The sequence below is a fragment of the Mesoplodon mirus genome, assembly GCF_964341445.2.
Source record: "Mesoplodon mirus genome assembly, chromosome: 16".
Taxonomy (NCBI): domain Eukaryota; kingdom Metazoa; phylum Chordata; class Mammalia; order Artiodactyla; family Ziphiidae; genus Mesoplodon; species Mesoplodon mirus.
In genome coordinates, this window is record NC_138992.1 from 21798378 (window position 1) to 21824050 (window position 25673).

Sequence of the window (25673 nt, forward strand, 5' to 3'; positions counted from 1 at the left end):
AAAGTTAGGGTGAAAGTGTGAAGGGCTATACCAGAGTTTTTTGTTTTTGTTTTTTGCATCAGCTGCGATTCTCAAAAAGGAGCTCCTGGGCTGCGGCAGCAGCAGCATTAGTTGGGAACTTGTTAGAATTGCAAATTCGTGGACCTCACCCTAGAGCTACTGAGCCAGAAACTCTGGAAGTGGGGACCTAACCATCTGCATTTCCACCAGGTGGTCCTGTTACGGCTCAAGTTGGAGACCTACTGGTTTAGAGAACAAAGGAAAGATTTCAACACTGGCTTTCTTGTATTTTTAGAGTCTCTTACTTAAGGTATTGGGGGCTATAGGCCTTTCCATATTTGGAAGGACCTCCACCAAAAAACCCAAAAGCAATATTTGTTATGCTGGAGTGAATTGTGTACCATTTGGGATGTTAGACGGACAAGCCAGAATTCAGGCAGAGATTTGTAATTTGGGTTCAAGGGACTCCCCTAACCACCGAGACATCCAATAGGTAGAATTCAGTAGATCTATAATCCCAGTAACACTGTAGGCAATTTTTAGTATATTTATTCACTTTTTGAACAAGTACCAATATTTATAGAGCAGCATTTTGTGTCAAGACCTGTTCTAGATGCTGGGGTTTTAGCAGTGACTGGAAAGACAAAATCTTTGCTAACCTTCTAGAGTGGAGAGACAAGCAGCAGCAGACAAAAACACAAGTCTGTATCAGCATGTGAGATGTCGTGCTGTGAAGATAAATGAAGGGTGATAAGGGGATAGAGGATGAGTGGGACGTGAGGGGCTGCTGGTTTATATAGTTGATCAAGGAAGTTCTCTAAGATGAGCAGGCATGTCAACAGTGTAGGAGAAAGGCAAACAGATATTTGGGGAAAGAGATTTCAGGCAGAGTAAACAGAAAATGGCATGCAGTTGGTGTGTTTAAAGGAAAATAAATTTGGCTAAACTCATAAAGCTAATAATGAAGCCTAAATATGCTTGGCTGGTTCCACTATGCTGTACTGTCTCTTACTAGATGTCTCTGGAGGATTGTTATCTGAAAAGACCTGTGTCCATATATGCTTGATGACAAGACTTGTGGTTTATGTGATGGCAAAGCTACTATATTATACCCCAGGCTGGGCCTTTTGTTTGAACTGACCAGCTGAGGTTGTTCTTTTGGATGTATGACTGACTCGGTCACTTAAAGTCATGGTTATATAACTCGTGATGCTCTTCGGAGAGAGAAGAGGAAAGAAACAGAGCTTCCCTGTCATCCATGGTGACATAATTTTTTAAACTGCTATTGATTGAGCACTTGCTATGTTCCAACACCTAGCTAAGTAAATGACCCAGATTTTCTCCTTTAAAAACTCATTTTTGTTTTTGGTAGTGATCGGAATATACTAGTCTGTGAGCTCCACAAGGGCAGCAATTTTATCTCTTTTCACCCTTGAATTTTCCTGGAGCAATGCTTGGTCACAGTAGATACACAATAAATATTTGTCCAATGAAGGAATGGAGTAATTTTTTTAAGTCATACAGCTAACAAGTGACAGAACTGGTATTTGAATCCAGTCTGTGTGATTGCAAAGCTTTAACTACTGTTCTGCACCATGAGTTAACCTGGATGGAATGAGGGGAAAAGATGGAATATGGAGGTTGAACATAAGAGCAGTGTGGAAGAAGCAACTCATCTGAAGCTATTAATAAAGAAAGCAGAAGTAGCGGGTCTTCTCTCCTCATGGCTGAACTTGTCTTAGACTTTCTGGGGCTAAGCAGAAAACTGTAACAATGCCAATTCTCTGCCCTCTAAAAGAGCAGACTGGCAGGACTAACTCTCATGGAATAATTAGTCAGCAATACAATAAATTAAGTGGGATGGCATCTCATTTCATCCTGTCTACTCTAGAGCTTGCCGTCTTTGGAATCGCAAACATGAAAATAACAAATTTCCATGTTGGAAACTGAAATTATATCAATATGAGAATGACCCTCATGCTAGTTTTAATTGGTTTCATTTAATCCAGATTGCCACCATTTCTAATTTGCTGAAGCATGCTGTTCAGATACAGCGCTGGATGGATGTGTGGAGAGGTCTCTCCCCTCCCTCCTTTCCCTCTCTTTTTCTTTCCCTTACTTACCCTCCTCTTTTCTTTTTTTCCCTTTCCTTCTCTTTCCCTCTCCCCCATCCTTCTTTCTCTCTTACTTTTAAAATTTATTTTTCTATTTCCAAGTTTGTGATTGTAACCTTATAACGTTGGTGTGGGTAACACAGACGTAATTGTACCCACTTGACACGTGAGAAAAACTAAGTCATTGCAGACATTATGTAATTTGTGAATTTTGTGGTGAGGATGGAAAGAAACCCATATTTCATAACTTCAAATACCTTGTGCTTTTTGATAAAAGTCCCAAAGTAAAATCTCAGGTTCGACCATGGGTATCGATTTACAGTGTATAATGAATAATGATGCATTTATTAAAGTGAAAGTGAACGAAAATGAAGGCTAGCTTGGAAGTCCTAGGGTTTTAGGAGCCTTTCCTAAAGGTAGGATTATATTAAAAAAACATATTTTTGTGGGATTAGATGAACCATGCATCGAGGGTGCCTATCTTTAGGTATCATTTCCTGCCTACCCTTGAGTAAGAATCATTAGGTTGGTTCATTGTTTTGTTTCGTTTTGTTTGTTTGTTTTTGCCAGTAGGTGATACTAGCAGTGTTTATAGTGTTTGTGAACCTGTCTTGATGGGAGGGAAAAAGGCATGCTTGGGTTTTTGGGGGGTTAAGTAAACTCTTCAGACTCTGTGGTCAACCAGGAACCTTCAGCTGGAAGCGTTTCCTTGGGTTCTGTGGTCTGCCTGCCAAGAACACAATCTCTAAATGGTTAAACGTTACTGTTTAAAGAGTTTCGGTTTTACAAAAGAAGAAGGAAAAAAAGGAGGGCACTCTTGTAATATTTCTTTTCCCAGAGCAATTAGATTACCAAACACTTCTGATAATGTGATAGCCCGCACCGACTCATTTTCTGGGGAACATGCTTTTAGATCAGAAGATAACTTTTCTCAAAAGATGTTTTGGTAATGAAGCTGTGTTTGGGAGAAGAGCTGCAAAACAAGCTCATGGCTTCTCTTGTCATTGTCCTGATCCTTACAAGGCTGAGATTTCTATAAGCAGGTAAGTCTTGTTGGAGACAATGTCCCAGTATAGCTTGGGAGAAACAAACAAGCAAACAAACCTGTCAGATAGCTGAGATACTTGAAGTGGACCACAGAAGGTGCCAGGAGGGTTATGTTTCAAACGTGTTTTAATATGAAGCATCTGAGTTGTCAAAGAACTTCGTGGATTTACAGGCAGGTGGTGCAACACTAACTCTAATTAAAATAAATGATACCATTAATATGAAGGGGAGTGAACACGACCACCATCTCCTGTTCCCCTCATCGCCCTCCACAAAGCAGAATGAGAAATGAGACACGACCACAGTCTCACCGTTGCCTAGTTTGGAGGCAGAGTTAGGCAAAGTGGTGAAATTCTGAGCTGAGGACTTCACTGAAGACCCCAATTCTTGCATCCCAAGGGGCTGAGTTGGAAAGGAGCCCTTGGCCGTGAAGACTGTCACTCAAGCTGCTGGAGTTTTCATTAGTTACTCTTTAAACCCCACCATGTTATGTCTTTTTCTTCTTCATGCATTAATAGAGTTAAGGATTATTTGCTCAGTGCTAAAATTTTTAGTTTTGGTCCAAACTGGAATAATGCTCCTCTTTCGGTATCCTCTTGCTGGTGGGTGGGCAGGCAGGGGGCATCCTTATTTGCCTATCTGGCAGCACTATTGTGAGTTATATTTATCGACTGGAAACTTGGCAAGGCTAATATTTTTTCTTAGTAACAAGACATTACCCTCATTTTTTTACGTACATGACTCCACAGCAACCAGGTGGAACATACATCATTAGCTCACTGAATAATGAATATATTTTAAACCAGGACTTAAAGCTGTTCATTTATAGTATATTAAACCCCTCCAAAAAAGTTTAATGTAAGCCCAGCTTTCTGCAGTAGAATTAACTAAATCAAAATGAGACTTTTTAAATTCTGGGGGTTTTTTGGTCAGCTTTATTGAAACTCATTCCACTTTCCAAGAACTAAAGATTAGCATCCTGTCTTGCCTGTTTGGAATTACTTACTGTCATCTGTTTCAGACGTTAAAGAATGTGATTTAATATCAGCAATAAGGCTCTTCTTCTTCATTTGGCAGGTGTTAATTATTTAAACAGTACTCATTTTAATTTGTTTCCATCACTCTTTTGAGTGATTTGCTTTACAGGTTTCATTATGTGCATTTCTTGAAAAATAAAATCAAAAGGAAGGCAAGCTGTAGCCTTCGAACTGCACCGCGCACTCTATCTATTGATAGGTGGGGTGAAGCAAGGCTGTATTTCATGTATTATGATCTTCATGGTCTCTGCTGATGGAATATAATATACAATACATCATTTTTATCTTCTTTATCATAAACAGTTGCTCTAGGCACAAAGCCTCAGGTTCCTGCATGCTAATGATCCTGGCTGACTGGAGTAGCCTTTGCATTTCCTGATCTGTTAATTAGGAACGAGCCACAGACAACCAGAGCGATTGAAAATATAGGGGGGGGGACATTTCTCCCTATGTAATCACTCCTGTCCTGCATTTTGGGTATCATCCTCTTTGTCAATTCCTGCTGCTTTGTTCCCTCCAGCTAAACTGGCTGCTCCTCCGTGATGACTCATGTTCTAGAAAGCCCCGTGCTTGTGTTTCCCCCAGTAAGGTGCTTGTCAGAGCTTCCTCTGCTCAGATGGCATGGCCCTGTGTGTGCTCGTATGGAAAATCAGCTCTGCACTGGGCAGAAATGCTGGTGTCACTTAAGTCAGGTACTAGTCTAAGTGCTTGATAGAGAACTTTTTCAGGAGACTAACATCTAAATTTGAAAAGCAGAGGGATAAGGAGAAAGAGAAAACGCTTTCACAAACCCTCTGGGAAAGGAGAAGCTGACAACCCAAGGCTTTTTTTCACTTGTACACAGCGAAGAAATTTCATCTCAGTGTGAAATGGAAAAGGTGGGTGTTTGTTTAGATTGAGGCCGTTCGGTAATGATTTTAACACTCACTGGAATCTCTTAGCCAAAGTATTCCAGGGACAAAGTCTGTAATGAACACTTCTCCTCCCAATTAAAGTTTCAGTCCCAATGAAAATGTTACCTGATGCCCTCAGCTTATTTTCAGTTTTTCAGTCTTTGCTCTGTTTTTACCTTCGTGATTGGTGGCCTCATTCATCATTTTCCCAGTGAAAATTGTTCTTCCTTTGGCAGCCAGGAACAAAACCAAACAGGCTGATCTTCTTGCTTAAAATCAGGTTCATCAAACTCACTGACACTTCAGATTTGAAGTCTAGAAGGTCGGATTAATTTCTGGATGAAATAGCTTCATTTTCTTGACTGAATGGAAGAGGAAGTCATATGTCTTTGTAAATAAAATGTTAATAAACAAAAGCCTTAAATGTTTCAGACATGACTCAGTTATCTAAGTTAACTGTTATTCCGGGAGCTGTTTTCCAAATCTCTGAGATCACTTTAATTTTGGTGATAGAGGGATACCTGTGGATGAAGTGGTGGCAAAAGTATGTAATGTGAAGTGCACTTTGTAATGAAAAGCACGATAGCCTCTCTTGTCATTCTTCTCCACGTGTCCACAGAGCCTGTGAAGGCAATGTGTGTGGCTTCACTGGAAATCATCACAAGATTTGGGAGGGGGATGGAAGTCCACATAGATGAGGAAAAGGATGAGAACTAAGGTCTTTGAAAACATTTCAGTGATTATTCTTTCGCTTATTCATTTATTCAACAAATGTTAACTGAAGGCATATTCTGTGTTACGGCGAGAGTGCGGATGGGATACGTGTTTAACTGAGAGAGGTCACAATCCAGTGGATCAGACAGACCTGTGAACAAAGAATATTAATTGGTGTGTCACATGAACCATATCCGCAGTGTTCCATATGAGCCAAGAAAAGAGAGATGCTCATATTCTGGGGAGTTTGGGAAAGCTTTCCCGGGCAGGTAGTATTTGAGTTGGGTATTGAGATATGAGCAGGCATTCATCGTGTAGAAATGCTGATAGGCTGGGGAGACTGGTGGTGGAGGGCATTGCAGGTGGAGAGGAGGAGGGAGCTTGGGAGAGCACTGATGAAAATGTCAGAGAGGGCTCAGGTGGTCCAAGGCCGTGCTAAGAAGTTTATTTATTATTTTTTCTCCCAAAGTGAGTGATCCTCCAAAAGGGAGGGAAGCAGGGAAGAGTCAGCATTAGAGGAGAGTTTTAGAAGATCACTATGATGACTGAAAGGAGGACATATTCAACAGAGGAGAGCAAATGAAGATGGGAGACCAATGAGGAGAATTAGAGGAAATCAGGAAAGGAGGTAGTGACCTAAGCTAAGGCATGGCAATAGGTGTTAAGTCAAAAAATGTGAAGGATCTGAATTGTATTCCATTTGCAGGCTAACAAGTTCGTCTGCCACAGTTTTACATACAAATACCCGACAGAACAGAGAAGACCCAGGATTAGTGACAAATGCTTTATTACAGCAAAAACAGCGGCCAGAGCAGCCTGCATGAGTTCCCCACGCCCCAACCCCCACTGGGTGACTAGACCAGGAGGTAATGGGGTGCACCACAGGAGAGGACCCCACCTTTGAGTACACTCTGAACTTTTATAAGGTCCCTAGCAAATCTTCTCATCTCCCCTCCAGAGAGAGAGATTATTCATTATCAAGAGAGAGAGGAAAGGCATCTCTAGGTTTATACCCTGGGGTGTAAATAAATGCCTCTGGAGAGATGCATCTCTGAGTCTCTCCAGAGGGATGCACAATCTCTAGCTTCCTAGGCTGTCAGCTGTTTAAACATGTCCTTTGCTCAGAAGACCTACAGTGTACAAACGTGGGAAATCCATGCAGGATTGTTTCTCCACACGGAAATGGAGAGGAAGGGTTGAATCAATGACATTTATGGAGAATTGTCAATAACGAAACAAAACCAAACCCTGGAAGCTGATTAGATGGGGCAGACAGAGGTTGGGGAGTGAGGCTGAGGGAGGCTTAGGTGTGACTGAGGTTCCTGATTGGATAGATCTAGTGGTAGGTGGGGGGTAAGAGAGGAGGAATTTTTTTTTTTGTGATGGTGGTGGTGGATCAGGGGTGCCGATACAAGGCACAAGTTAAATGTTTAGAGGTTGGTTTGTATAAATTGACTACACCTGAAGATACCATAGGGTTCTCTGAGAAGTGACTACTTTTTTTGCATCATCTGCCATTGCACAAATAGTAGGACAGGAAAATACAAATAGTAGGCAAAAGGAGCCAAAGTCCCAAATGTCATGTGGACTCATTATTGTTTTGGAGGGGAAGGTGGCTGTGGTGTCCTGGCCATGTAGGAAGAGCTAAGAGCTGTATAGTACGTACTCTTATTTTGGGAAATGGGCTTCAAGGGGAACTTGAGCTTGCCTAGGGTAGAGCTCCACAGAGCAATAACTCCTGCAGAGCAGACCCTTGACAGGCTCTGGACAGGTGAGAAGTAAAATGACATAGGGTGGGAATTGCCCAGTTCTTTAAAAGCTTCTCATGAGCTGCTGTAATGGCAGAGACTGGGAATCCTGGAATGCATTTTTCATTTTTTATGGAGAGGGTACAGCAAAGTGTGGTGGAGAGAGCACTGGACCAGGAGTTAGGAGGTCAGGGTGACAGTCTCAGCTGCATCATTGACTATTCACGGAGGCCTGAGAAATTGCTAGGCTACTTGAGCCTTTTAATCATCTTTAAAATGGGGAGAAGATTGCCTTCTGTGTTTTGCTGATCAGGTGAGAATATTTCATAAACTGTGACCATCTTGCAGTTGTAAGTTATTTCCACTATCAGAACCATCGCCACTGCATTTGAATCTGAATTCTACAGACATTCAATGAAGGTGCTTCATACGTATTAGGTATTTGAGTAAAAGATGTTGATGATAATTTTTTCTTCTTTTCTCTCTCTGTATGAGAGACCATTTTCTTTCCCTTTTCCAAAGCTTCTGGGATGGGTAATCATGGCTTTTTATGTGTGTATGTGCCTTCCTCTGTTATATATGGAAAGTTCTAGAAAGCTTGTACCTAAATCAATATAAGGCAAATAGAAAATTGCATTGTAATTAGATAAGAAAGTGTCTTATCATCCCTTCACTGGGTTTAAAATATGAGAGCCTCTTATGGAAAAAAATTAGAGGTTCTTTTACCCTGGTTGAGGTTTACTTTTAAGGAGAAGCCTTCCTTTTCTTTGGCGTCTATGGTATTTTAAATACAATTTTATTACCCATGGTATCAAATAACTGTATATTATCCAACGTGCAAAAGGTATTCTGTCTGGATTGTTATTAAAATGTCAATTATTATTACATCACTCTAGGGCTGGATATTTAATCTGAGAAAATAAACTAAGTATGTACCCTCCTCCTGCATTACAGGGCTTTGGGTTCTAACTTCCTTTCTGGTATATAACTACTGGCTGCTAAATACATGAGACTCTACCTGATCCTAATGTAATAATATATCAAATCCTTGTTATAACTTGTCTTCAGAAGTTCACATGCATTTCTTCTTTGGTCAGTTTAAAACATTACAAACTACCCTTTATCTTTAATTATTGCTCTTTTATATACTAATTGCACTGGGTGAGTTTATAATTTTGGTACTAGCTTGACCTTTTGAATCCGTGCATTTTATTTCAGCCTTGAGCACCTAGTGAAGGTGGGAGATTGAGAAAAGTTCGGTTTGGCTTCCCAGGTGCCATAGATGATATCTAAGATAGCTCCATTCTGATGTCTGGAGATTACAAGAAGAATGGGGAAAAGGTTGATGAGAGGAGATAGAATACTTTTCAGAGAAGTATGGAGACACATAATGTTAGCATCGCAAAGATTCTAAGAGATCCTTTCATCCAGAGTGACAAAGAAGTCACTCAACTGGACTTGTGAAAGCAGCTTTTTCTGAGGAGCAAAGCTGGGTGAAATCCTCTTCCTAGTTGAATCTTGTATCATCTTTGCTCCCCAGGTTGTGTTCTTCCTACCGGAAGTTTGAGAAAGAGCTCCAAAGAGGGGAGGGCCAAGGGGCAGAGAAATGTCGACTTAGGGAAGAGGTGTTAATGGATTTTAGCTCAGATTTCATTTCATGGAAAAGAAACCAGTGAGTGTTACGATCTCCTAAATGTGACTAGATTGCTTAAGAACTAGTGAAGATTTACAAACTCCTTGAGTTATTTCCTCTGAACTTCAGTAGATTTTTGTACAGTTCTTCCAGTTTAGGGCATGCTGGGTTGAATAATAAATTGGTGATTTTGCACTGCTCTGTTTCACACCTGTTAAGAGTTAACAAATTGCAGCTATTTTCTTTGAAAAACACTTTTCAAATAATTTAGATACTGCCCTGCCTTGGACGTTACAAATTCTTTACACTTGACTATTTGTTAGAGTTGTGAGAATAATCACCTGAGTTCAAAACACCTGGAATTCTCATCAGTTCTTGGGAAACACTGCCACCATTGTCCTTTGGGTGGTTTGAGCTAATGGTAGAGTTACTGTGCAATACCCCTTTATTTGAGACTAATAAATTCATAACATCTTTAGAAAGTATGATGCTTACCCATTGGACTCTTGCATGTACTCAATAATGTCTGCATTTAAAAAGGAGAGAAATGGGACTTCCCTGGAGGCACAATGGTTAAGAATCGCCTGCCAATGCAAGCGACATGGCTTCGAGCCCTGGTCCGGCAAGATCCCACATGCCGCGGAGCAACTAAGCCCGTGTGCCACAACTACTGAGCCTGCGTTCTAGAGCCCGCGAGCCACAACTACTTAGCCTGCGTGCCACAACTACTGAAGCCCACGCACCTAGAGCCCGTGCTCTGCAACAAGAGAAACCACCACAATGAGAAGCCCGTGCACTGCAACGAAGAGTAGCCCCCGCTCGCCGCAACTAGAGAAAGCCCGCGCGCAGCTACGAAGACCCAACGCAGCCAAAAATAAACAAACAAACAAATAAATAAGAAATAGAAGGTGTGACACACAAAAATAGAGAAATGGACTTCCGGGTAAGATGGCGGAAGAGTAAGACGCGGAGATCACCTTCCTCCCCACGGATACACCAGAAATACAGCTACACGTGGAACAACTCCTACAGAACACCTACTGAACGCTGGCAGAAGACCCCAGACCTCCCAAAAGGCAAGAAACTCCCCACATACCTGGGTAGGGCAAAACGGAGAGATCCGCACACAGAGGATCGGTGCCGAGCGGCACTCACCAGCCCGAAAGGCTTGTCTGCTCGCCCGCCGGGGCGTGCAGCGCTGGAAGCTGAGGCTCGGGCTTCGGTCAGAGCGCAGGGAGAGGACTGGGGCTGGCGGCGAGAACTCAGCCTGAAGGGGGCTAATGTGCCACAGCTAGCCGGGAGGGAGTCCGGGAAAACTCTGGAGCTGCCGAAGAGGCAAGAGACTTTTTCTTCCCTCTTGGTTTCCTGGTGCGCGAGGAGAGGGGATTAAGAGCGCTGCTTAAAGGGGCTCCACGGACGGGCGCGAGTCGCGACTGAAAGCGCGGAGCCCAGTGACAGGCGTGGGACGCTGGGCCTGCTGCTGCCGCCGCCAAGAAGCCTGTGTGCGAGCGCAGGTCACTGCCCACACCGCCCTTCCGGGAGCCTGTGCAGCCCGCCACTGCCGGGGTCCCGGGATCCAGGGGCGGCTTCCCTGGGAGAACGCACGGCGCGCCTCGGGCTGGTGCAACGTCACGCCGACCTCTGCCGCTGCAGGCTTGCCCCGCACTCCGCGCCCCTCCCTCCCTCCCGGCCTGAGTGAGCCAGAGTCCCCGAAGAGGCTGCTCCTTTAATCCTGTCCTATCTGAGCGAAGAACAGACGCCCTCCGGCGACCTACACGCAGAGGCGGGGCCAAATCCAAAGCTGAGACCCAGGAGCTGTGAGAACAAAGAAGAGAAAGGGAAACCTCTCCCAGCAGCCTCAGAAGCAGCGGATTAAAGCTCCACAATCAACTTGATGTACCCTGCATCTGCGGAATACATGAATAGACAACACATCATCCCAAATTGAGGAGCCCGGAGTCAGTGCTGTGCCTCTGAGGTGGGAGAGCCAACTTCAGGACACTGGTCCACAAGAGACCTCCCAGCTCCACATAATATCAAACGGCGAAAATCTTCCAGAGATCTCCATCTCAACACCAGCACCCAGCTTCACTCAACGACCAGCAGGCTACAGTGCTGGACACCCTGAGCCAAACAACTAGCAAGACAGGAACACAACGCCACCCATTAGCAGAGAGGTGGCCTAAAATCATAAAAAGTCCACAGACACCCCAAAACACACCACCAGACGTGGACCTGCCCACCAGAAAGACAAGATCCAGCCTCATCCACCAGAACACAGGCACTAGTCCCCTCCACCAGGAAGCCTACACAACCCACTAAACCAACCTTAGCCACTGGGGACAGACACCAAAAACAACAGGAACTACGAACCTGCAGCCTGCAAAAAGGAGACCCCAAACACAGTAACATAAGCAAAATGAGAAGACAGAAAAACACACAGCAGGAGAAGGAGCAAGATAAAAACCCACCAGACCTAACAAATGAAGAGGTAATAGGCAGTCTACCTGAAAAAGAATTCAGAATAATGATGGTAAAGATGATCCAAGATTCTATTTCCCAGATCCAAAATCTTGGAAATAGAATAGACAAAATGCAAGAAACAGTTAACAAGGACCTAGAAGAACTAAAGATGAATCAAGCATCGATTAAAAACACAATACATGAAATAAAAAATACTCTAGATGGGATCAATAGCAGAATAACTGAGGCAGAAGAACGGATAAGTGAGGTGGAAGATAAAATAGTGGAAATAACTGCTGCAGAGCAAAATAAAGAAAAAAGAATGAAAAGAACAGAGGACAGTCTCAGAGACCTCTGGGACAACATTAAACGCACCAACATTCGAATTATAGGGGTTCCAGAAGAAGAAGAGAAAAAGAAAGGGACTGAGAAAATATTTGAAGAGATTATAGTTGAAAACTTCCCTAATATGGGAAAGGAAATAGTTCATCAAGTCCAGGAGGCACAGAGAGTCCCATACAGAATAAATCCAAGGAGAAATACGCCAAGACACATATTAATCAAACTGTCAAAAATTAAACACAAAGAAATCATATTAAAAGCAGCAAGGCAAAAACAACAAATAACACACAAGGGAATCCCCATCAGGATAACAGCTGATCTCTCAGCAGAAACTCTACAAGCCAGAAGGGAGTGGCAGAACATACTTAAAGTGATGAAGGAGAAAAACCTGCAACCAAGATTACTCTACCCAGCAAGGATCTCATTCAGATTTGATGGAGAAATTAAAACGTTTACAGACAAGCAAAAGCTGAGAGAGTTCAGCACCACCAAACCAGCTTTACAACAAATGCTAAAGGAACTTCTCTAGGCAAGAAACACAACAGAAGTAAAAGACCTACAATAATGAACCCAAAACAATTAAGAAAATGGGAATAGGAACATACATATCGATAATTACCTTAAATGTAAATGGACTAAATGCTCCCACCAAAAGACACAGAGTGGCTGAATGGATACAAAAACAAGACCCATCTATATGCTGTCTACAAGAGACCCACTTCAGACCTAGAGACACATACAGACTGAAAGTAAGGGGATGGAAAAAGATATTCCATGCAAATGGAAACCAAAAGAAAGCTGGAGTAGCAATTCTCATATCAGACAAAATAGACTTTAAAATAAGGACTACTAGAAGAGACAAAGAAGGACACTACATAATGATCAAGGGATCGATCCAAGAAGAAGATATAACAATTGTAAATATTTATGCACCAAAAATAGGAGCACCTCAATACATAAGGCAAATACTAACAGCCATAAAAGGAGAAATCAACAGTAACACAATCATAGTAGGGGACTTTAACACCCCACTTTCACCAATGGACAGATCATCCAAAATGAAAATAAATAAGGAAACACAAGCTTTAAATGATACATTAAACAAGATGGACTTAATTGATATTTATAGGACATTCCATCCAAAAACAACAGAATACACATTTTTCTCAAGTGCTCATGGAACATTCTCCAGGATAGATCATATCTTGGGTCACAAATCAAGCCTTGGTAAATTTAAGAAAATTGAAATTGTATCAAGTATCTTTTCCGACCACAATGCTATGAGACTAGATATCAATTACAGGAAAAGAGCTGTAAAAAATACAAACACATGGAGGCTAAACAATACACTACTTAATAACGAAGTGATCACTGAAGAAATCAAAGAGGAAATTAAAAAATACCTAGAAACAAATGACAATGGAGACACGACGACCCAAAACCTATGGGATGCAGCAAAAGCAGTTCTAAGAGGGAAGTTTATAGCAATACAATCCCACCTTAAGAAACAGGAAACATCTCGAATAAACAACCTAACCTTGCACCTAAAGCAATTAGAGAAAGAAGAACAAAAACATCCCAAAGTTAGCAGAAGGAAAGAAATCATAAAAATCAGATCAGAAATAAATGAAAAAGAAATGAAGGAAACGATAGCAAAGCTCAATAAAACTAAAAGCTGGTTCTTTGAGAAGATAAACAAAATTGATAAACCATTAGCCAGACTCATCAAGACAAAAAGGGAGAAGACTCAAATCAATAGAATTAGAAATGAAAAAGGAGAAGTAACAACTGACACTACAGAAATACAAAAGATCATGAGAGATTACTATAAGCAACTCTATGCCAATAAAATGGACAACCTGGAAGAAATGGACAAATTCTTAGAAATGCACAACCTGCCAAGACTGAATCAGGAAGAAATAGAAAATATGAACAGACCAATCACAAGCACTGAAATTGAAACTGTGATAAAAAGTCTTCCAACAAACAAAAGCCCAGGACCAGATGGCTTCACAGGCGAATTCTATCAAGCATTTAGAGAAGAGCTAACACCTATCCTTCTGAAACTCTTCCAAAATATAGCAGAGGGAGGAACACTCCCAAACTCATTCTACGAGGCCACCATCACCTTGATACCAAAACCAGACAAGGATGTCACAAAGAAAGAAAACTACAGGCCAATATCACTGATGAACATAGATGCAAAAATCCTCAACAAAATACTAGCAAACAGAATCCAACAGCACATTAAAAGGATCATACACCATGATCAAGTGGGGTTTATTCCAGGAATGCAAGGATTCTTCAATATACGCAAATCAATCAACGTGATACACCATATTAACAAATTGAAGGAGAAAAACCATATGATCATCTCAATAGATGCAGAGAAAGCTTTCGACAAAATTCAACACCCATTTATGATAAAAACCCTGCAGAAAGTAGGCATAGAGGGAACTTTCCTCAACATAATAAAGGCCATATATGACAAACCCACAGCCAGCATCGTCCTCAATGGTGAAAAACTGAAACCATTTCCACTAAGATCAGGAACAAGACAAGGCTGCCCACTCTCACCACTCTTATTCAACCTAGTTTTGGAAGTTTTAGCCACAGCAATCAGAGAAGAAAAGGAAATAAAAGGAATCCAAATCGGAAAAGAAGAAGTAAAGCTGTCACTGTTTGCAGATGACATGATACTATACATAGAGAATCCTAAAGATGCTACCAGAAAACTACTAGAGTTAATCAATGAATTTGGTCAAGTTGCAGGATACAAAATTAATGCACAGAAATCTCTGGCATTCCTATATACTGATGATGAAAAATCTGAAAGTGAAATCAAGGAAACACTCCCATTTACCATTGCAACAAAAAGAATAAAATATCTAGGAATAAACCTACCTAAGGAGACAAAAGACCTGTATGCAGAAAATTATAAGACACTGATGAAAGAAATTAAAGATGATACAAATAGATGGAGAGATGTACCATGTTCTTGGATTGGAAGAATCAACATTGTGAAAATGACTCTACTACCCAAAGCAATCTACAGGTTCAATGCAATCCCTATCAAACTACCACTGGCATTTTTCACAGAACTAGAACAAAAAATTTCACAATTTGTATGGAAACACAAAAGACCCCGAATAGCCAAAGCAATCTTGAGAACGAAAAATGGAGCTGGAGGAATCAGGCTCCCTGACTTCAGACTCTACTACAAAGCTACAGTAATCAAGACAGTATGGTACTGGCACAAAAACAGAAAGATAGATCAATGGAACAGGATAGAAAGCCCAGAGATAAACCCACGGACATATGGTCACCTTATCTTTGATAAAGGAGGCAGGAATGTACAGTGGAGAAAGGACAGTCTCTTCAATAAGTGGTGCTGGGAAAACTGGATAGGGACATGTAAAAGTATGAGATTAGATCACTCCCTAACACCATACACAAAAATAAGCTCAAAATGGATTAAAGACCTAAATGTAAGGCCAGACACTATCAAACTCTTAGAGGAAAACATAGGCAGAACACTCTATGACATAAATCACAGCAAGATCCTTTTTGACCCACCTCCTAGAGAAATGGAAATAAAGACAAAAATAAACACATGGGACCTAATGAAACTTCAAAGCTTTTGCACAGCAAAGGAAACCATAAACAAGACCAAAAGACAACCCTCAGAATGGGAGAAAATATTTGCCAATGAAGCAACTGACAAAGGATTAATCTCCAAAATTTATAAGCAGCTCATGCAGCTCAATAACAAAAAAACAAACAACCCAATCCAAAAATGGGCAGAAGACCTAAATAGACATTTCTCCACAGAAGATATACAGACTGCCAACAAACACATGAAAGGATGCTCAACATCTTTACTCATTAGAGAAATGCAAATCAAAACTACAATGAGATATCATCTCACACCAGTCAGAATGGCCATCATCAAAAAATCTAGAAACAATAAATGCTGGAGAGGGTGTGGAAAAAAGGGAACACTCTTGCACTGCTGGTGGGAATGTGAATTGGTACAGCCGCTATGGAGAACGGTATGGAGGTTCCTTAAAAAACTACAAATAGAACTACCATATGACCCAGCAATCCCACTACTGGGCATATACCCTGAGAAAACCATAATTCAAAAAGAGACATGTACCAAAATGTTCATAGCAGCCCTATTTACAATAGCCCGGAGATGGAAACAACCTAAGTGTCCATCATCGGATGAATGGATAAAGAAGATGTGGCACATATATACAATGGAATATTACTCAGCCATAAAAAGAAATGAAATTGAGCTATTTGTAATGAGGTGGATAGACCTAGAGTCTGTCATACAGAGTGAAGTAAGTCAGAAAGAGAAAGACAAATACTGTATGCTAACACATATATATGGAATTTAAGAAAAAAAAATGTCATGAAGAACATAGGGGTAAGACAGGAATAAAGACACAGACCTACTAGAGAATGGACTTGAGGATATGGGGAGGGGGAAGGGTAAGCTGTGACAAAGTGAAAGAGCGGCATGGACATATATACACTACCAAACGTGAGGTAGATAGCTAGTGGGAAGCAGCCGCATAGCACAGGGAGATCAGCTCGGTACTTTGTGACCGCCTGGAGGGGTGGGATAGGGAGGGTGGGAGGGAGACGCAAAAGGGAGGGGATATGGAAACATATGTATATGTATAACTGATTAAATTTGTTATAAAGCAAAAAAATAAAATAAAATAAATTAAAAAAAAAAAATAGAGAAATGGAAACTTTCTTCTATTGCTAATAGAAGAAAGCATCTATTTACGCATAAGGGCTATAGCTACAATATCTCTTGAGCAAGATTATGCAGTGTGTGTTCTGTGTGTATGTGTGTGCGCACACGTGTATGGATGTGAATGAGCATGTAGTTCTGTAAAGAGAAAACAAAGCGTGGAAGGTCTGGAACCTGGAGGCGCAGATGTGCAGGGCGGTGTATTTGGTTGTAGGTGAGGACAGCTTCTCTCTAGCTCATTTCAACATAATAGGCGGGAGACAGCATAGCTGAGTTTCCCCAAATGGCTAGTCCTGTAGCCTATCTTTTTCAATGTCACTGGATTGATCGATCATTAAGATGCCTCTCTTTTTAAAAAGAGACAGCCTACTGACAAGCAGAATGGGTATTTTTTAAAAAAAATCGAAACAGGGAAAGAAGCCAGACAGACTGAAAGAAAACGATTTAAAATATTATTTTGGAGAACATCACTACCTTTTGCTAATCTTTTAATTCTGATAAGTAGCAATGATTTCATTGGTGGACAAATCTCACTTCCTTGATAAAGCCTCCCCTGTCTCCTTGATGGGATCTCTTCTCTTGCTGATGTCCAGGGGCCTCTATTGTCTGTATCTCTCACTCGTCAGTGAATCTCATCTTGATTTGATTTGATTTTTGCTCATCATTTAAATTTTTTGTCACAGTTTGACTTTGTCTTTGCTGGTAAGTAGCTCACAAACTAGTTGGGGATAAGACTCTCATGCATCTGTGTTTGCTTAGCATAGTAGCTTAAACAGGGTAGGTGATAAAAAAATGTTTGTTGACGTCACTGCTGGTGAATAACTTCAGTAGTTAAAGAAGCAGTTTTGCTCCTTTCCACAGCAGTAAACAGCCATTAGTTTGTAATTGTAAGGTTGTCTAAGGCCCAGTTTTCAGCCTAAAAGTGAGTGTGAGCCATCTATCAAGGAAACAGAAGTATTGAGCACAATAAACATTTGGGTGTACATTTGGCCTGGAGGAAACTTTTTGTCTATTTGTATGGCCCAAATTCTTCAAATAATGACTTATTCCTTATTCGCTGTGTTTATGTTCCTGGTTATCAAGGAAATCTAAATCTAATCTAAAAAGGCAGAAAAATGCACTCTAAGTGTAGACTAATGGTGAGGAAAATGCAAGGATAATTTTGAGAGTGTCTCTTAGAAAAATATCAATAAACATTCCAACGTGAATCCAGGGCTCCAGGACTTAGATCTTGGGGTGAAAGCTTGCACTCAGCTCTATCAATGATTAAGATTACAGGTTGTTCTAAGTATTAATGTACTGTGTGCAGAAATACTTCTGCTCACTAGTCTGCCTGCAGTGAAGCGACTGCTACGATCCAGTGTGCCTCCCGACCCTAGGAAGTTTCAAGAATTCTTAATCAGTCGATTTCATGTTTTTAGGCTAATTCCATTTCCTAGTCTGAAGACCGAAAGAAAAACATCAGTGCTTAAAAAAACAGCTTAGGATTCTTGCTTTTATCTTAGAGAATGTGATTATTAATGGCTATTTTAGAAGTGCTTTTATATTTGGAGGCATTTTTCCACTCTTTTCTTATTCATGTATCCTGAAGCTGCACCCAGTAAATCTCCCCTTTCTTCCAGACTCTTCCCTCTTGCTATTTCAAACCCTCAGGCAAGCCTTTCATCCTCCTTCTGTATGCCACAAAATAGACAAGCTAGTTGGAGGCCTGCAGCTTTTTGTGTGTGTCAAAGGAAGGGATCCAGACTTCTTTAATATGGCAGCACCCATTGGTCAATCCACTTCACTCCTTTCAGTAACCACTGACCACCCCCCAAAGTCCCTTGCCACCTCTTTCCTTGAAACCAAGGCCCAAGGAGGTCAGACAGCCTCTTTTGCTTTGCCAAGCATCACTCAGCCTCAGCTGAAGTAATGTTTACATATATGATCATTCCATGCCATTTAAAATATGTAATGGATACTGTGAAAACAATAGGCATATTCAAGCTGCAACGCTGTGGACGAATGGGAGAAATATTCCAATACTCATATCAGAGCCTAATAGGTATAATTTTGCTCAAGATAGAGTAATACGCAGCAGCTTTCCCCAGACTGCTGGGTACAACAAAGAAGTGGTTGTCAACCTTTTCAGAATCAGATGTTAATGATATTTTGTGTCTTTGTTGAGTCTGTGGAAAGCAGCTACTGCACCTAGAAGGGAAATGACTTCCATACCGGCCGCCCTCAGCCAAAGTCATTGGGACTGGGAGAGCTGGACCGAGTCCATATTTACATTTCAGACAGAGGTGTGAAAGAAGATTTCAAGACAGAATCGACTGAGCTGCCTCCCACTTGCCTTCCCCTATGTTCAATCTTATCAATGCTATGAGGGGTCTTATTATTTCCAACATATAGAAGGGGAAAATGTAATGTAAACAAAGGGCTGATGTGTTTTGGCAAAGGCGGGAAGTTTTTCTGCATTTCGTGTATTTTTGGAAACCCCTGAAATCCCAAAGTCATACATCTTCCAAGGTTTGGAGGAGCATTCATCCAAGCATCGTCTGTACTCAGCAGCTTGGAGAGCAGTAACTTTGCTGCATCTTTTGTAGTAAGCAGATAACTGCTTGGTCTCTTTCTCTGAGCTGGTTGTAAAGAGCTGCAGCCATCAAATAGTTTGCTTTTCACATCTTCCTAAACCCCCCTTTTGTACCATCGCAGTCTGTCTTCAACAAAATTCTATTTTCATGTGTTTTACGAAAAAGTCTTAGTTCTCATTTCAAGTCCGCCCAAAAAGTAGGGCCTCTCAGTACTCTGTTCCAGCTGCTGGGAATCTGGCCACTCTTTTTGACGAGATACATATAATTTTAATTTAAATCTTTAGACACTGTATAGCTAAGTATTGAGATTCTGACAGACTCAGCTCTGAGGGTCAGATTCACTCTGTTCATAGGAATAACACAAGCCCTACTAATAATCTTAAAAGCAGAAATTATACCACAATCTCTTTTTAACACCATGCTTATATTGAAATGCCACTTTCACAGTAATTGTGATATGTCTTTCAATAAAGGCCTTCTGACAGTTATCCAAATTAATATTGGTATATTTCCCCCTGTCATGTGTGCCCACTTATGAAGACTATGTCAGCTCATCTCTGTAACTGTGAAAATTTTATTATAAAAATTAAATCACAAGCAACATGTCTGCCAATATGGAACCTCTTATGTTTATATATGTACTCCTGTCAGAGTTCCATGTAAGTTCTGAGATACTTTATAAACATGGTTGTGATTGTACAATGTGTCGAGTAAGACATTTTCCAGATTTGGTCAATTAACGGGACTTTGGCGAACCTAATTCAATCATTTCAGTCATTTTGAAGTCTGTTTCTGATTGCCACAGCTTAGTGTCTTGCTACTCCAAGTATTGTTTGTGGACCAGCAGCACCGGCAGCACTTGAAGCTTGTACAAATGCAGAAGCCTAAGCCCCAAATAAGACCGACTGCACCAGCCGCAATGCTGCTGGCCTGCCGACTACACATGAATAGCAAGGACCTAGTGGATCCTAAATTAGGTGTTCAGGTCATGTTGAGGTTAGACAGCTTTGGAAGTATGTATGCATTTTTTGTGTGTGTGTGTGTTTAGGAGGGAATTATTTTAAATATGATTAAATAATATAGTAACACCTTCTAAGTTATGTGGTTTCCAAAAAAACCTGTTTTATTTTTTAAGAGTGTGTACTTTTGGCAGAATCTGACTCGTTAATGTATTAATTTATGAATTCCTAATGGTGACTGTTGGAAAGAACATGCAAACAGTTTGTACATTTACAGTCAAGTATTTCAATGCTTTTAATGTAATAATTAAATATCATTGGTAATCTATGATAAAAAACTATTACAATAGCAATAGGTAATATTGATATAACACTTAGTATGAGCTAGGTGCTCTTCTAAGCACTTTACATATATGAACACATTGAAGCTTTCTGACAGCCCTATGAGATGTCTTATTATTGTGCCCACTTTAGAGATGAGAAAACTGAGGCATTGAGAGAGAGTGACTTACCCAAGTTCACATAGCTAGAAATTAGAGGAGCAGGGATTGTTCTGATTGCCTTTATAAATACTAGATGGTGATTAAGCAGTGACTTCTAGCTGAGATTGTCTCTTAGAGCCCAGTACACTCTCTTGTTTTACATATGAGGGAAATGGGATTCAGAAAAGCTATGGGACTTGCTTAACATTACAGATAAATTTGTGCCAACTGGACATATATCTCAACCCCTGTATAGATTATACCCTTGAACTTCATAACCTCCCCAGGAAATAGGCAGGTGCCCTGATGTCATACCAGTGACAGCCCCATTTTGCCTCATTGCTTCGAGGAAAGAGATTGGACTAAGTACAGGTGATAACGCTCAAACATGGATGTTTCTTGTGTGGCAGAATCGCTCCCTCTCTTTTTCATGCTTCTAGTCAACCCTGTCCATATGTGGAAGGTTGTACTAATCACTCTGATTTGCATTATTTGTTGACGTGTCTACTTTACACCAAGGCTTGAGAGCTAAGGCCGTATTTCATGCTTCTTTATAACCCTAATAATTACCATGGAATATGACACAAGGTAAGCCCTGAGTAAATCTTTGTTATGTGGACAAATGACTGCCCCTTACTGCTGCTTCAGGTATGCAATCCAGATAGGTGTGAGGCCCAGGTGGCTGGGGCAGGAATGGAAGCAACTAAGCCCAACATAAACGTGGAGAGACGGGGGTATAGTTTCACGGGCTGCTGGTGGCGTTGGTACTGCTGTGTGCATGTAAGAGCACAGCTTAGTGTTTAGGTGGTTGACTACTTCTTTCCTGTGTCTTTTCAGTTTTTTGTTGTAATTCTCAAAGGCTCCAACCCCCTTTCTTTACTTCCTTTGTATAACACCTGGCTTTATACCACATGCAGAGAAGAACTGGTGAATGCCTGTGGGGCTCATAATGAAATTGCTAATCTGTACCTTGGAGAATTTACAATATTAGCCTTCTCTGGGAAGTGTTCTCCTTGAAGTATTTTATTTATTTAACTAGAAAAATGAAATAAGCACTAGATGAATCCGCTGGTCAGGGTCAGGGGGAATTGTTAAAACATAAATGTTTCAATTTTTACTAGCCTATGGTTTTAAAACAAAGTCACAATTACTTTTAATGATCAAGTGAGTCCTTACTAGTCCAAAGAGTCTGTGGTCAGAGTGTTTCCCAGTTATTTTTAGGGGTCCCCATAGGGTTGGCCCATATATCCTCGTAAACCAGTCTGTCAGCTGTAGTTATCACTTGGTTCCTGCTTATTTTTTATTTTCCCTCCTGTTCTAACTTGTATTTATCTACAACCACTGTCTGCCAAGCCCTTGTGTGAAGTGTCATGGACTTGGTGACAGTAAAATGTATTAGGAAAAGCCAGGAAAAGTCATCTGAAGAAGAATGAGAGTCTTACCCTATCAGATTTATTTTCTTAATTAAACTACTTTAATATGATTCACATGTATTTCTAAGAAATAATTCAGTGAGGTCTTGTGTACCCTTCACCTAGTTTCCCTCAGTGGTAACATCTTGCAAAACTATAGTACATTATCACAACCAAGATATTGATAGTGATACAGTCATAACAGAAAACATTTCTGTCACCACCGATATCTCCTATGTTGCCCTTTTATAACCACATTCACTCCCTCCTGTCCCCACCAGCTTCTGAACTCCTAGCAACCATTAATCTGCTGTCCATTTCTGTAATTTTTTTTCATATCATGAATGACATATAAATGGAAACATTTAGTACATAACCTTTTGAGACTGGCCTTTTTCACTCAGTACACTTCTCAGGAGATACATCCAGGTTTTTGTATATGTCAATATTTTGTTCCTTTTTATTGCTGTATAGTATTCCATGGCATGAATATACTATGGTTTAACTATTCACCATTGAAGAATATCTGGGTTGTTTCTAAATCTAGGCTAGTACAGATAAGGCTGCTGTGAAATTTGTGTACAGGTTTTTGTGTGTACATAGTTTTCATTGTTTTGGGATAAGTGCTAAGGAGCACAACAGCTGGGTTATATTTTAGTTACATGTTTTATTCTTTAAGAAACTATTTTCCAGAGTAGATTTTTCACTGAGTATAGGATTCTGGGATGATAGTTCTTTTAATTCATCAGTTGAAAACTTTTTGGTGACTTCCTTTTGGTCTCTAAGACTTCTGATGAGAAATTTGCTGTTATTAGATTCCTCTCCCCCTCCAATTATTGGTAAGGTATTTCCCTCTCACTGCTTTTAAGATTTATTCTTTGTTTTTAGTTTTCATAAATTTGACTATGATGTGTCTTGATGTGAATTTATTGGGATTTATCCTGTTTAAGATTCACTTAGCTTCTTGAATTTGTAGATTTGTGTCTTTTTGCCATATTTGGGAGTTTCCAGCCATTATTTCTTTGAGTTCTTTTTAGCCCTGCCCTCTTTCTCATTTTCTTCTGGGTCTCTGATGACATAAATGTTACATCTTTTGTTATAGTCCCACAGTTCCTTCAGACTCTGTTAATTTTTTCAGTCTATCTTCTCTGTTTTTCAGATTGGGTAATTTCTGTCTTCTAATTCAGTGATTATTATCTTTATCTCTTCTATTCTGCTCTTGAGTTCATCTATTCAGTTTTTGATTTTGGTTCTTATAATTTTCAGTACTTAAACTTCCATTTGGTTTTATTTATATCAACTGTATCTTTGCTGAGATCTTCCAGTTTGTATCTGTTTCAAGTTTACGAGTATAACTCGTTTTAATATGCTTTGCTTTATTGTGCTTTTCAGATATTGTGTTTTTTACAAATTGAAGGTTTGTGGCAACCCTGGGTTAAGCAAGTCTATCAGTGCCACTTTTCCAACAACATTTGCTCACTTTGTGTCTCTGTGTCACATTTTTGTGATCTTCACAATGTTTCAAACATTTTTGTTATTATTATATTTGTTATGGTGATCTGTAGTCAGTAATTTTTGATGTTACTACTACGACTTGCTGAAGGCTTAGATGAGTGTTAGCATTTTTTAGCAAGAAAATTTTTTAAATTAAGATATATACATTTTTTAGACACAACACTATTGCACACTTAATAGACTACAGTATAGTGTGAGTAGAACTTTTATATGCACTGGGAAACCAAAAAATTCATATAACTCACTTCATTGAAGTTGTCTGAAGATTAATACACAATATCTTTGAGGTATGCCTGTATTCATAATTGTGCATTGAAGCCTTTTTATGATGGCTCCTTTAAAAATCTTTTTCAGATAATTCTAACATCCCTATTATCTCAGTGTTGGCATCTATTGATTGTCTTTTTTCATTCCATTTGAGATATTCCTGATTATTGATATGATGTGTGATCCTTGGTTGAAATCTGGACGTTTTGGGTATTATACGACTCTGAATCTTATTTAAACCTTCTGTTTTAACTGGCTTATTTTGACTCTGCTCAGCAGGGGAAGAGGGAGGAGGTGCCACCTCTTTCCTGCAATGTGAGGGTAGAAGTCCAGGTTCTCCATTGGCCTCCATTGACACTTGAGCAAGGACGGGGAATCTCCTGGGTACTACTGAAAGGCATTGGGAGTTCCTGCTGCACACTAGACCTCCATGATACCTCCCTGGCTGGCAGAAGTCAGAGTGCTTCATGATTGCTTGCCACATGGTTTCCACCAACACCACTGGGCAGGGGGCAGGCAGTGCCCTCGTTACCACTGGGTGGTGGTGAAAGTCCTGATTTACTAGTTGTCCTGTGACATTACTCCAATGCGGAAGGGGCAGGGTGCCTCCTTACTCTCAAGTGTGGGTGGAAGCCGATACTCTCTGCTAGGCCTTTGCTGGCTTGGCTGGGATGTGGGCACAGTTTTTTTTTTTTTAACCCCCTGTGGTGTTTGGCAGAAGTAGAGAGACTATTGTCTAAAAGTTACATGTTTTTTCTAGGCAGCCCCTTTCTGGTCCTTTGGCTAGAGAGACAACTGGCTTTGTTGAGGCTTTCTTTCTTTCTTTTTTTTTTTTTTTAAATTATCTGCACTTGTTGGTATTTCTGGATTGTTAGCTTCTTCAGTTCCAAATCTGGATATATGAGGCAAAAAGAAAGCATAGGGAGCTCACCACTATATAATTCCAAAGCCCCTAGCTACTCTGCCTACTTCTGTCTTTCACTGTCTTATTAAGTTATTTTTATGTATAATGTTCTATGGTTGTTATTCACGTTCATGGGAGGATTAGGGGAAAATATGCCTACTCTAGATAAAAAATTTAGCAAATTGTTCATTCAACCCATTGATTTTTAGTGAATGGTCTTTTGGCTGATTGATGTTTGCTGAGTTGCCCTGGAACTGTTATATCAATATATATGAAGCTCTACCAGGGAAAACTGGATAGAAAAGTTTGTAAGCATATTGGAGCTGTGCTCTGATATCTTTTGGATAATTCTTCTTGAGTGGCCATAGGAAACTATAAAATCATAGTTGCACTCCCTTTTGCGAGAGCACTGGAATCACAGCTAACTGCTGAACAATCATCAACAGGAAGACACTGGAACTCACCAAAAAAGATACCCCACACCCAAAGACAAAAGAGAAGCCGCAGTGAGATTGTAGGAGGGGCACAATCACAATAAAATCAAATCCCATAACTGCTAAGTGAGTGACTCACAAACTGGAGACAGATTATACCACACAAGTCCACTTACTGGAGTGAAGGTTCTGAGCCCCACGTCAGGATTCCCAAGCTGGGAATTGGCAATGGGAGGAGGAATTCCCAGAGAATCAGACTTTGAAGTCTAGCAAGATTTGACTGCGGGACTTCAACAGGTCTGGGGGAAACAGAGACTGCACTCTTGGAGGGCACACACGAAGTATGTGTGCATCACGACCCA